General features: G+C 40.3%; 1 long non-coding RNA gene across 1 annotated transcript; it reads left to right on the plus strand.

Annotated features, from left to right (window-relative positions):
• The first annotated feature begins 2,243 nt into the window (after positions 1 to 2,243).
• On the plus strand, positions 2,244 to 8,084 carry LOC115832185. Its single transcript, XR_004027627.1, has 3 exons — positions 2,244 to 2,325; positions 5,797 to 5,802; positions 8,074 to 8,084. It is a non-coding gene; the product is annotated as an uncharacterized LOC115832185 (long non-coding RNA).
• Positions 8,085 to 14,629: the final 6,545 nt, after the last annotated feature.

Consider the following 14,629-nt stretch of genomic DNA (forward strand, 5'->3'; position numbering starts at 1 on the left):
TAATTCTCATTCAACTTTGCCAATTGCTTAAGAAGATTGCTTCTTATTAGAACTATCCATGTACATAGGATGTCAGGGGATACTTTCCTGCAGGAAAACCCAAATCCTGAGGAAGAAAGAAACAGCAGCAGGTCCCCCCTGCAACTACCCTTTCTGGTGGTCATGAAATTCTGGGTTGATAGTCTCTGCCAGCTGGCAGTTTTCTGATACAGGTCATTTATTATTTTGACAGGAGGCCTGGAAAGGAATTGAATGATCGCTAAGATCCATGTGATAGAAAGCATACTCATATCAAACATAAGTGACTGCAATTATGAAGCTGTTGAAAAAATTCATCGATCTCTAAAATCTTCCATCTGTCATGAAATAGGCCTCATTTGGGTATTTAACAAAATTACAAAGGACAGGCTCTGATTCTGCTGCCCACATTTCCCTTGTGGCATCCTCCTTCCCCTCAACTCTGTGTAGCCAGCAACTTGACTTAGTTACCATTAGTGCAAAGTGGAACTCTCTACCCAATGTCTATACATCCATCCCAGGGAAAAGCCCAATGGTCCTATCTGGGCCCTGTGCCCATGCTTCACCTCTCATTCTTTGCATGAGGAAAGCAATTCCTAATTGCCAGCCTGGGTCACATACCTTTCCCTCTGGCAGGGGTGGGGATAAGGGATTCTGGCTCACCCTAACAGGGCTATAAAGGATAGAACAGCGTCCCCAAAAAACGAGAAAGACCTTTCAAACAGACAGAGCTGTAACCATCATGAGCTGTCATGCAGCCTTCAAACATGTGTTTCCAAAAGCATCAACAGAGATGGGAAGGGGAGTTAATATTCCAATATAGAAAATGAGGGAGCCAATTTGCCATACTAGCATCAAAAGATACTACATAGGTGACAAGAGTTTCATCTCACTGTTTTACTCAGGTTCTCTATTCTTCCTCCTTCTTCCTGCCACCTTGTTCATCCACTTCTCCATAATAAAATTAGTTACCCAGTGGCTGTATTGTACTCAAGTGCTTGAGAAATAACAGGTCATTTTTCCTGAATTTAAGCAGTGAGAAAGGTCACTTTTTGTTGTTGGTCAACATTCACTTTGGAAAGGGTTTGCATGTAAATGGATTTATATTTCCCTTGAGATCTCCTTATGGGATTATCAGTAAGAATCTTGGGAGATGGTCTGCCAGTCATTCTGAAGCCTAAAGGAATTCAAGGTGCAGGCATAATTTTGGCCCCAGCCTTCCACCCTGAGAGGAAGCCAGCACACAAGCCATAGGTGCTAACTCCCACCATTCCCACTGTCATTTCTCATCACAGAAAGAATATTTTTAGAACTAGAACTGCTCTCCCAGGGCTCAGAGGTTTCTAATAGCCTTTCTATGACACAAACTTGTTAATATTCTCTGATCTTTGTTCCTTGAACAAGCATTCCCATAATAAGTTTAAAGAGATTCCATTTAAGCTTAACTCCTTCAAACTGGTAATGGTACATTTTCTCAAGACTGATTTTATTTGACTATGCCTTGTGCTTTTTTATTCTCTACTTTACTTTATTATCCTAAATATATTATTTTAGCATTAGGCATACCAATAACTTAGAGGAAATACAACGTTCAAACGTAAAGATCCCAGTTGCATTTAGATTTTGTGGTTTAGAAGAAAAAATTTTTCATTCCAAAATGACTTGAAAACTCAAAAGCTCTGTGATAAACACATGTGGAGATTTGCTTTCTAGAATTCTAAAATATTCTCTGCTATTCACAAAGTTTCCAAGTGCACATGAATAAAACATCGTGATTTCACATGGGAACTATGCTCAAATGTTGTACAAACAAGAACAGTCATTTGGAAGTCCTTAAGGTTATCTAAGTCCACAGATTTCAAGGCTCAGACTCTGCAGGACTTTTCAGGGTGTCTCTGATGAGTCCCACACTCCCCAGTTCTCAGGGTGTTTGGCACCTAGTGTTTGGAAGGCATTATGGGAAACAACAATTTTTGCCTTAACCCAGCCTTCAATTTGTGTTGGCAGGCACACACAAAATGCTACAGATTTATAACACATTATAGTCATCCTTTGGTATTCACAGGGATTGGTTCCAGCCCGAACCCCCCACCTCCACCCACGGCAAATAACAAAGTCCTCAGATGCTCAAGTCCCTTATATAAAAAATGGTGTAATATTTGCATATAATGTACACACATCCTTTTGTATACTTCACATCATCTCTATGTTACTTATAATACCTAATACATTCTAAATGCTATGTATATAGTTGTTATACTTTATTGTTTAGGGAATAATGACAAGAGAAAAGTCTGTATATGTTCTGTGTTGATGCAAGCATCTTTTTCCGTCTTCATATTCTCAATCTGTGGTTGACTGAATCCATGGATTCAGAACCCATGGATATGGAAGGCCAATGGCACTTTACATCATGTTTCTATTGCACAAACTTGGACCTTTGCATTTTATTTCGGGACACTTTCTATACCCAGATTTTAGAGTTTCTCAAATATCAGGGAACCTGCCCCGATATTCACGTAGGTTCTTTTCTATTTTCCTTAAACATCGGCCAGCTTGAGAAATAAAAGGACAGAGTACAAAAGAGAGAAATTTTAAAGCCAGGCATCTGGTGGAGACATCACATGTCAGTAGGTTCCGTGATGCCCCACAAGCCACAAAAACCAGCAAGTTTTTATTAGGGAGTTTCAAAAGAGGAGGGAGTGTGCGAATAGGTGTGGGTCACAGACATCAAGTACTTTACAAGGTAATAGAATATCACAAGGCAAATGGAGGCAGGGCGAGATCACAGGACCACAGGACAGAGGCGAAATTAAAATTGCTAATGAAGTTTCGGGCACCATTGTCATTGATAACATCAGGAGATAGGGTTTTTGAGATCAACCGGTCTGACCAAAATTTATTAGGCGGGAATTTCCTCTTCCTAATAAGCCTGGGAGCACTATGGGAGACAGGGGTCTATTTCACCCCTGCAGCCTCGACCATAAGAGACAGGCGCACCTTGGGGGGCTGTTTATAAGCCTATACCTCCAGGCGCGTATTCTCTTTCCCAGGGATGTTCCATGCTGAGAAAAAGAATTCAGCGATATTTCTCCCATTTGCTTTTGAAAGAAGAGAAATATGGCTCTGTTCCGCCCGGCTCACCGGCAGTCAGAGTTTAAGGTTATCTCTCTTATTCCCTGAACAATTGCTGTTATCCTGTTCTTTTTTCAAGGTGCCCACATTTCATACTGCTCAAACACACATGTTGTACAATTTGTGCAGTTAATGCAATTATTACAGGGTCCTGAGGCAATATACATCCTCCTCAGCTGACAGGATTAAGAGATTAAAGTAAAGACAGACATAGGAAATCACAAGGGTATTGACTGGGGAAGTGATAAGTGTCCATGAAATATTTACAATTTATGTTTAGAGACTGCAGTAAAGACAGGCACAAGAAATTATAAAAGTATTAATTTGAGGAACTAATAAATGTCCATGAAATCTTCACAATCCACATTCTTCTGCCATGGCTTCAGCCAGTCCCTCCATTTGGGGTCCCTGACTTCCCACAACGCTCAAATTCATGCCTTTTCCAGGCCCTCATTGCTTCATGTTATGGCTTTGCACGGGCCTTCCTCTCTCCAATCTCTTTTCTCCTCCACTGAACACTACCAGAGTTGCCTTCTGGACAGCCAGAACTGATCACTGTTCCCCTGGTTTAATGTTTCTGCATTGCCTAAACAATGGGATTTAAACTTTTGCAGTCTGAAACTTATGCTTCTGGCCAATATGGAATAAGAGGGTTTATCCTCCCACCTAAGTCAACCAGATATGAATATAATGTAGGAAACAATGGTTTTCAAAGCACAGGCAATGAAGAACAGTGATCTCTGAGAGACAAGAAACAAATAGGATGAGTCCTGCAATTGGTCCAGTTTACTGCCTTAAGTGAGTTTCCAGGCTACAATACCAGTTGGAGATACTAGACAGAGCCTGGCAGACTCCGTGAATTGAGGAGGCAGAGCTGGGAGTCCAGAGAAACCAAGGCAGAGAGAGTTCACTGGAAAGAGTACCGAGAGGAAACAGCTCCACAGAGAGAGAACTCCAGATATTTTCAGAGTGGTCCCTTCATATACGCAGCTGAATACTGGTCAGCAAATGTGTTTGCAAAAACTTACTGAGGCTAGGGGAAGTACCACCTGAGAAGATTAGAAGTAACAGTGAGTAATGTTTATATGGAACTGAGCATATATCTGTCCGTCCCAGTCAGACCACAAAACCCCAAGAATCATGGAACACTGGTAAAGCACACAAAAAGACTTACTAAGGTAGTACGAAATAATTAGCCCTAGACTGAACATGGTTCTGCTCTCACCTAAAAATATTTCAAGAGTAAGACCCAAAAGAATCGAACTGTTTTAAAATTACACAACTCTGTCACGGTACAAAGCTCAATAAAATTTATAGAAGCCAGGTATGGTGGCATGTGCCTATAATCTCAGGTACTCGGGAGGCCAAGGTGGGAAGATTGCTTGAGCCCGTAAGTTTGAGGCCAGCCTGGGCAACATAGCAAGACTCCATCTCTAAAGAAAATCACATTGTCAGAGATTAAAAAGTTTATGGAAGGGATTAATAGCATGTTAAGTATAACAAAAAATATTAATGAACTCAAAAATATCATAGTAGAAAACATCCAAAATGAAACACAAAGAGAACAGAATCTTGAAAATTAACAGAGCATAGTGAACTGTGGGAAGAGTTTAGATGGCCTAACAAATGTGTTATTGGAGATCACAAAAGAGAGGAGAGAGAAGGGGAAACATAAAAAGTATTTGAAGAAGTAATGGCTAATGTTTTTCAAATTTAATGGAAACTGTAACTCACAGGTCCAAAAATCTAAACAAATTTCAAGCACAAAGAAAATGAAGAAAACTACGCCAATGTGTATCATAATCCAATTGCTCAAAACCAGTGAGAAAGATAAAATTTTAAAAGCAGCCAAAGGAAAAGAAAGGTGTTTTAAATATAGAGGATCAAAACTAAAAATTACAGATTTCTTGTTAAGAAACATTCACCCAAATAGACAGTAGAGGAACATCTTTAAGGTACTAAAAAAAAAATGTCAAGTGTCAAAAAAATATCTTTCAAAAGCAAAGGTGAAATACTTTTTTAAAGACATACAAAAGTAGAAAAAAAATCATAATCAGCAAAGCCACACTACAAGAAATGTTATAGGAAGTCCTTCAGGAAGAAAGAAAATTATACCAGTTGGAAATATAAATCTATACAAAAGGATGAAGAGCAACAAAAAAGTAACATCCTGGGTATAGAGAGATTTTTTTCTTATTGTTTAAATTTCTTAAAAGATTAGTGATGGTTAAAACAAAAATAATAATGTACCATGGGGTTTATAACATATGTGAAACTAAAATATATGACAGTAACATGAAGATTAGAAAAGGAGAAGTGGAAATGAACTACTGCCAAGCTTTTACACTATATGTAAAGTGACATAATATTACTTGAATATACATTATGATAAGTTAAAATGTATACCATAAACCTTAAAGCAAACACCAAGAAAACAAAATAAAGAATTACAGATCATAAGGAACAGAGAAAATAAAATAGTAAAAGGTATTCAATTAATCCAAAAGAAGGCAAGAAAAGAAGAATAAAAGGAACAGTGAAGAATTGGAGCAAATAGAAAAAGGACTGCAAAATGACAAATTTAAATGCTATCATATGAATAATCACATTAAATGTAAATAACCTACATGCTCAAATCAAAAGGTACAGGTTACTACACTGGACTTTTAAAAAGTAAGACCCAACTATATGCTGTGTATAAGAAACACGCTTTAAATATTCAGATACCAAAAGGTTAAAAGTAAAAAGATGGAAAAACATATATCATGCTGACACTAGACAAAAGCTGGAGTGGCATTACTACTAAGCAACAGGTAGAACAAAAACAAAATAGATGTTAAAGCAGAAAAATATTACCAGAGGTAAAGAAAGTCATTTTGTAATGATAAAGGTATCAATTCAACAAGAAGATATAACAACCTTAAATATGTATGCCCTAATAACAGAGATCCAAAATACAGGAAATAAAAACCAATAGAACTGCAAGGTAAAATTACACATGTCCACAATTATAGTTGGAGATTTTAATACACCCCTCTCAACAACTGATTAAACAAGTAGACAAAAAATCAATAAGGGTATAGAAGATCTGAACAACATTATCAGTCAACTTAACCTTATTGACATTTATAGAACACTCAACCCAACAATGATAGAATACACATTCTTCTCAAATACACATGGAACATTTTCTAATATCCTCAGTCACAAAATAAGTCTCAGTAAATTTAAAAGGATTCAAGTCATTAAGAGCATATCTCTAACCGGACTTGAATGAAATTAGTTATCAAAAACAGAATGCTATCTGGAAAATCCCCAATATTTGCCAACTCTGCAGCCTGGCTTTTGACCTCTTCAGGATACAGCCTCCACTTGTGTTTATAACATGGCCTCCAACTGCTATAATAATACTGCAAATTTTCATGGTACTTACCATGTGCTAAATTTAGTGTTCATCACAACCTTATAAAGTAGATAATCTGATCTTACTTCTATTTTAAAGGTAAAGAAACTGAGCCACAGAACACTAAAGGAATTTGCCTGAGGTCACAAAGCTAGGGAGTGCCAGGGCTGAGATTTTCACTGAGGCAGTCTGGGCGCACAGTCTATGTTCTTAGGTAAAACCTTCCTGCCTCTCAATCCCATGTCTGACCACCATCCATTTCAAAGACAATATCATTTCCCTTTAAATGTTTGCTCAGACTGCTTCCTCTTTAAATTGTGGATGTCCTGTCTTCTCCTGGTGGTCTCCTGGGCTCTTCTTGACTTCTCCATTGGAGCATCTCTCAATGCTCAGCTCAAAAGGCACCTTAATTTCACTCAACAAGAGTTATCTGCTCCCCATAGGGATGAGACAATTTCTCTTCTGAACTCCTGAAACACTCTGTAATAATGGCTAACATTTTTTGGCATTTTCTATGATAAAATAAGAGAGTTAGATCCACAATAGAAACAGAGTTCATCAGAAGAGAACTATAGGAGGGGCAGGCTATGGCTTCTCTGAGACAAGAATTGAAATAGGGAGAATTAAAAACCAGCACTGCTTTCTTAATCCTCTTTCCCACCCACCAGTTGAAGCTATTCCCCTAGTCTAATCTGTGGTTACTTCCTGTGCAGCTGTACATAGGAAGTCCACGGCTGGACTAGCCACTGCCTCAGAAGTAGGTTCACTTCCTGTCTTGCTCTTTCTAGTGTTTGGCTGCTCAACCCAGGTTGGGATGGCCTTGTTCCTGGATTCCCTCTTGTCTACCAGGACACTTGATGCTCTACTCAGTCTGACCCTTCCTACTCCCTCTTGTGTGGCTCTTACCATGTCAAAGTGATTGCTGTGGCTCTTAGGTCAAAGTGACCTTTTCAAAAGTGAAAATCTCATCACATCACTTCCTGCTTAATACCCTCTAATAGGAGGGTATTAAAGGCTTGGCCTACAGGGCTCTGCATGGCCTGACCCTGTCAGCCTCTGGGCTCCATCTCATAGCACACTCACCAGCCCTCTGAAACCCAGAAACACAGCCTCCCTCTCCACCCCCACCTCCAAATCCCTTCTCCTAGTTACTTCCTACTCTTCCTTTGAATTTCAGTTCAATCCTGCCTTCCTTACGGAAATCACCCTTGACCTCCTCGATGAGTCAATTCCCCCATTATAATTTCCAACAGCATTATGTGTTTATCTTTTCACAACTCTTGTTGCAATGACAGTATTGCATTCACTGTGTGGTTTTTTGGTGAGTATTGATCTGTACCACTAAACTGTAAAGTCCTCAGGGCAGATATCCTATTTTTGCTTCCCAGCACCTAGCTCACAGTTGGCCCTCCATAGGCATTCATTCAATAATCAACTGGATAAGTCCAGTCACCCAGGTGTAAAATGAATGATATGAACTATGAAATAACACTATTAGCTCTCTCATCTTTCCCTAGACACATTTTTTTTCTCTCTCTCTCTCAACGAGCTTCCTGCCTGGGTCTGAGGAATTGAAGGCTTGAGGGTGTATCTTCCAGTCCTGGTTCTCAGAGAGGCCCAGACCCTAATGCATTTAGATCACAATTTCTTTTAACATTTGTTCTTTGCCTCCACATTAAATTAATCAAAAACCCATAGTGTGGTGTTTGCCACTGTTCCTTCAATGCACTTTCACTGTGATGTTCTGTCTTTACAGCTAAGTGGATTTATAAAGCACATCCTCCCCAGAGCTCAAGATTTATGTACATGAAATTGCACTGATGGAATTACTGATGAGTGACAGAGCACAATTGAATCAAAGTGGTCATTCCAAACGAAGGTAAATACATTTAGGATTTGGGAAAAGCTGATGCTAGCTTGATTTATCCATCTCTTACCTTGAAGACAATGACGGAAACTTTGATTTATTTAATTATGTCATTGTCAAGAAATAATAGAACTCACTATAAGTCTTGAGTTAAATAGATTTCAGGTAAACAATCTCTGCTCTGCGTTGATCTGAAAATCAGACTCTGCAGAGGCTATGACCTTCCAATCCCACAACCTGATCCCTGAATTCAGGTTCTTGTGAATTCATCTAGTTCCAATAGCTTTCAGGATTTGGGGTTGGGTTTAAATTAGCTTCCCTCTATTGGCACATTTTTTTCCTGTTTAAAAAAGGAAAAAGGACTGGATTACATGTTTCTTAAGAGTCTCTTATTTTGCTATAACAACATTTATATACTCTACTCCATAGGAGGGAAGGAGGCAGAATAGGGTAAAATAGTGATTTTCTAAACAGAAGAGGCAACAGAATTGCTTTGCATGGCCTGACCTCCCTACAACCTACAACCTCTCATCTGATGTTGGGGTCCTGAGAAGGGAAAGGACAGATACTAGTTTATCATGCTCTTTACTACTCCTAGAGATGTCTCAAAGAGCCAAAAGTCCCATAAAACTCCATCCAAAATCATCAGCTCCTGGCTAACCACCTACTGGAATGAAAGTTCTCACATGTCCCAGAAGCCTGCCTTATCATTGCATGGCAGCAGCCTTGCATACCACAACTCCCGGAGTCAAACTCATTTGACATCTCAAGGTTCCTTTTTTATATTTATGGCTTTTACATTCCACTCTTTTGATTCTCAAAATACAGTGAATAAAGCAGGGCAGATATCATGATCCCCACCTTAAAGTTATGGGAACTAAGGCCCCGTAATAGACATCTGGTCTTTCTGCTTGCCCAGCCTCCCTTCCCCTCTCCTAATACTGATATCTCCTTTTCCCTTAGGAAAGTTCTCCCCCCACATTCATTTGATTTTAATAACGCTGTTAATCATAAGACTCAGCTGCTGCTGCTGCCTCCTGTACCATCACACCTGCCACCACCGCCTCCCTAAGCTAAAAGAGAGGATCGTGATGAAGAAAAACCAATCAGATTCTGTCTCCCAGAAATTTGAATCAAGCAGAGAATGCTGAGGCAGAAAGCAGTTGGAACAAAGAAACAGCCCACGGTATGTACTGCTGAGAGCCTTGGAGTAGCCTGCCTGGTTGCTCAAATCCCCCATTTTTCTATAATATTCCTACTCTCCTAAAAAATCATTTTCTGCTTTAGTTAATCCATAAGTTTCTGTTGCTTGTGTAAACCAAAAAGTATCTGAGATAGGTTTTAATCCATTTTGAAGTTTATTTTGCCAAAGTTATGGACCATGACCTATGACACAGCCTCAGGATATCCTGAGAATATGTGCCCAAGGTTGTTGGGTTACAGCTTGGTTTTATACGTTTTAGGGAGATGTAAGACATCAGTCAATACATGTGAGGCATACATTGGTTTGGCCTGGAAAGGCCAGACAACTCGAAGCAGGGGGCCTACAGGTCATAGGTAGATTCAAAGATTTTCTGATTGGCAATTGGTTGAAAAAGTTATTATGTAAATACTTAGAATCAATAGCAAGGAGTGTCTGGGTTAAGCTAAGGGGTTATGAAAACCAAGGTTCTTATTATGTAGATGAAGTCTCCTAGGTGGCCACACTGAGAGGCAGTAGATGACAAATGTTTCCTATTCAGACTCTTAAAAGGTGCTAGATTCTCAGCCAAACTCTTCAGGATCAGAAAAAGACCTGGAAAGGGCATAAGATTCTCTATAGAAAGAGAATTTCCCCCACAAGAGACAGCCTTGCAGGGCCGTTTCAAAGTATATCAAAGGAATATATTTTGGGGTAAAATACTTTGGTTTCTCTCAGGGCCCTGCTATCTTTCGCCAGAACTCCAAGGGGAAGGAATAATGAGGCATATCTGACCCCCTCCATCCCTGTCATGGTTTGAACTAGTTTTTCAGGTTTAGTTGGATCCCCTTGACTGAGAAGAGGGTCCATTCAGTCAGTTGTAGGACTTAGAATTTTGGTTTTTGGTTTACACATGTAACCAAAGGACCCAGCAACAGGCTTGTGATTTGCCCAAGCTCTTAATTTTACATCCAGGTCTCTTGACTGAATCTAGTATTCTCTGTGGTATGCCCATGGAGTAGGATATAATGTTACTGGTGAAGGGTGTCCAGGTTCTTGGCATCTTGAACAAAGAATTGGAAAAAATGCACAAACAAAGCAAGAAAAGAGTGAAGCTACAAAAGCAGAGATTTATTGAAAATGAAGTACACTCCACAGGGTGGGAGTGGGCCCGAGCACAGAGGCTCAAGAGCCCTGTTACAGAATTTTCTGGGGTTCAAATACCCTCTAGAGGTTTCCATTGGTTACTTGGTGTACACCTTACGTAAATGAAGGGGGTGAAGTAAAGTTACGAAGTTATTTACTTGGTGTATGCCTTATGTAAATGGAGAGGATATTTCCTGTCATAGCTGAAGTGGTTCCATTTGATTTAGTTCTAGGAAGTCAGCATGAATCAGCTTTATGTTCCCTGCCTCCAGACCCTATCCTCCTGCCTCAGTAATATTAATATCTTATCCAGTACAGTGAAGGAGATAGTAGAAACAGTACAATAAATACAAAACTCACTCATTATCCAGAGCAGTGATTCTTAATTAGGAGTAATTTTTCCTCAAGAGACATGTGCCAGTGTCTGGAAACATTTTTGGTTATGACAACTGGTTGGGGAGGGGGTACGTTATTGGCATCTAGTGGTTAGAAGCCAGAGATGTTGCTGTATCCTACAAAGCACAGGACAGATATCTCCCCTCAACAAAGAATTATTTGTCCTAAAATATCAATAGTACCAAGGTTTTGACACCTAGAAAATGGGATTGTCTACCATATTATTCAGGATAACAGGCAGTGGTCCAAATGATAAACATTTTTCAATGTTCTCCAAATTCTCAATGGCTTGACACCTAAAGATTTGCAATTTGCTTCTGTAAAGTCTTTCATGGACTGCTGATTCTTATTTCTGTAGTGACTCAGCAATCCAGACTATTCTATCATATGACATTGCCATCTCAGCACATGGCTTCCAGGTGGCAAAGGCAGGTTATAGGAGAGATGGAGGACTGCCTACCAGCTTTTAAGCACTCCAGCCCTGAAGAAACACCTATCACTTCCACTTATGACCTAACTGCCAGGAGGCTGGGAAGCATGTGATGGAGTAAGGGCAATGCAATGGATATTGAAGAATAAATGATTCTGACACACCATCCATATAATCCAGCACTGCCGTATTTTATTAAGGTACAGAAATCTACCTACACAATGCATTACTAAGCTACACATTTAATTATCTGCATATATTCTATGTAGTGCATTACTAAGTTATCTCCTGGAACCCCAGGTTTTATTTTTAACCTCAAAGCATTATTATGCTGTAGCAGCTCCTACTGAAGCCAATAAATCTTATTTCTAAATAAGTGTCATTAAGGCCTGCTTTGCTTTGTGGTGATTGGACTATGATCTGTGATGGTCAGGCCAACGCCAGGCTAAATTCTGTTGACTCAAAGAGCATTCCTTCTAAGAAGGACAGAGTCACATAAATGAAATTATGTCCATTGCTTGCAACCAAAGTACAGATGCAGAACATTTGTAAGTGAGGGTAACATATTTTCATTACAAATAATTAGTTGGACTCCATTTATACAGAGATGTTGTATTTCAGTTAAGAGTCTTTAAATATTCATGAGGTAGAGTTTCTCAATCATTTTGCGCAGTGTTTTTTAACTATGGTGCAGAGCCATTCCGGCCACCTTTTCCAAACATAAAACTTCCCTCCAAATTTCTAATTCAGTAGAGGTATACTTATCAAGATTATTGTGGTTGCAAATAAAGAATCTGATTATGGCTAACTTGAGAAACAAAAGGGGGAGAGCTTCTAGAAGGACAGTAGGGAGCTTACGGATGCAAAGATGGGACTGAGCAGCCAGGGCTTGGGAAGGACAGAACCTGAGGCAACTCCAGGAAAGGCAGCAGCCAAGGTTCAGGAACCTTCTACTAAGTTCTCTCTAAGAGTTTCAGGGTAACTCAGCTTCATCACCCTCATCTATTTGTGAATCTCCATGTAATTTCACATTTCCCAGGAGTTGCAGGATTGGCCAGGCTGAGAAGGGTATCTCTGCCCTGCATCAATCAGCTATGGGAGTGTGTCCTTCCTTAAGCTGTGTAACACTGGGAAAGTTACTTGTCCTCTTTATGCCTCTGTTTAATTACCTGTGAAAGGGAGATGATCATAGTACCTGCCTCTGAAGGAATTGCTGTGACTGGGTCTTGAAGTTCCAGTTGGTGTTTAATACTGTTTGGACCTAGAACATGTGTAATTTGGAAACTCCCTCCAGGCACTTCTAATGGGTAAATATTCTGAGCACTTATGAGCCAAGTGCTACATAAAGCCTTTTAACTGCTGATATAGCTTGGATGTGTGCCCCTGCCCAACTCTCATATTGAAATGTAGTTCCCAGTGTGGGAGGTGGGGCATGTTGGGAGGTGACTGGACCACGGGGACGGAGTTCTCATGAACGGTCGTCTAGCACCTTCCCCTTTGGTAGTGTCCTCGCGATAGTGAGTGAGTTGTTGAGAGATCCAGTCATTTAAAAGTGTGTAGTACCTTCCCCCTCACTCTCTCTTGCTTCTGCTTTTGTCATGAGACATGCCTGCTCTCGCTTCACCTTCCCCATGATTGTAAGTGTCCTGAGGCTTCCCAGAAGCTGAGCAGATGCTGCTATGGGTTCTGTACAATCTGCAGAACTGTGAATCAATTAAACCTCTTTTCTTTACAAATTACCCAATCTCAGGTATTTCTTTTTTTTTTTTTTTTTTTTTTTTTTTTGAGACGGAGTCTCGCTCTGTCGCCCAGGCTGGAGTGCAGTGGCGCGATCTCGGCTCACTGCAAGCTCCACCTCCTGGGTTCACGCCATTCTCCTGCCTCAGCCTCTCCGAGTAGCTGGGACTACAGGCGCCCGCCACCACACCCGGCTAATTTTTTGTATTTTTAGTAGAGACAGGGTTTCACCGTGGTCTCGATCTCCTGACCTCGTGATCCACCCACCTCGGCCTCCCAACGTGCTGGGATTACAAGTGTGAGCCACCGCGCCCGGCCTCAGGTATTTCTTTATAGCAATGCAGTAATGGACTAATACACCTGCATTATCTAATTCAATCCTCAAAAGAGATGTACAGGCAGGTACCGACGATGCCTGATACCTTGCCTGGTGCTCTATGACAGGTGCTCCATAAATCTCAAATGAATCAATGAATGGACTAATTAATAAATAAATGATGATGCCACTGCCAACCACTTCGGCCAAGAATGCAGGTGCTGATGTGCAGAGGTGGTGGCTCCCCACGCCTTAGACCCATGCTGTATTGGAGACCCCAGACCCTGTAAATGTCCAGTGCCTGCTGCTCAGTGGAATGGAGCTTGCTCCCCTCATGAGGCCACCATTCTAGTTGGTGCTTCTTGCAGGGACCAATAGCCCTTCTCTTTCTAACATTTGTCTCAGATATGCATGAAAGTTTAGGACTGCAATTTTTCTTCAATTTCATGCAGAGTTTATGTGTACGGCAAGGGCTACAACCATGACCCTTCAAACTTCTTGGGAAGTCTGTGTAACTTTGGGCAAATTATCATCTTTCTCTGAGGCTTAGTTTTACAATCTGTGAAAGAGGGATAAAGATGATAAGCACCTCGGCTGTTGTAGCGTGGTCACGTGAGCAAGTGCATGGAAAAACAGCCTAATTCTTGAAATATAGTAGAGGTCCAATCAATACTGGCTAACATAATAATAGTATTTAATAATCAATACCATAGATGATGATACCATAACTGGTAAAGGAAATGGATGGAAGTGAACTCCTCCCAGAGCAGTAGCTTATTTTTGAAGTATTTTTCTGTTTTCTTGATATGTTCTTCTGTTAAGATTTCCCTCATCCATAAAACATGAATTCTGGAATCAGACAGCCTAGGTTTAAATTCAGATTTACCATTTACTAGCTGTATGACTGTGGGCAAGTTTATTAACCTCTCTGGATTTCAGTTTTCTCATCTGTAAAATGCAATCATGTTACTATTTAATCCATAGAGCTGTTGTGAGGATTA

The sequence above is a fragment of the Nomascus leucogenys genome, chromosome 3 (genome assembly GCF_006542625.1).
Source record: "Nomascus leucogenys isolate Asia chromosome 3, Asia_NLE_v1, whole genome shotgun sequence".
Lineage (NCBI taxonomy): Eukaryota > Metazoa > Chordata > Mammalia > Primates > Hylobatidae > Nomascus > Nomascus leucogenys.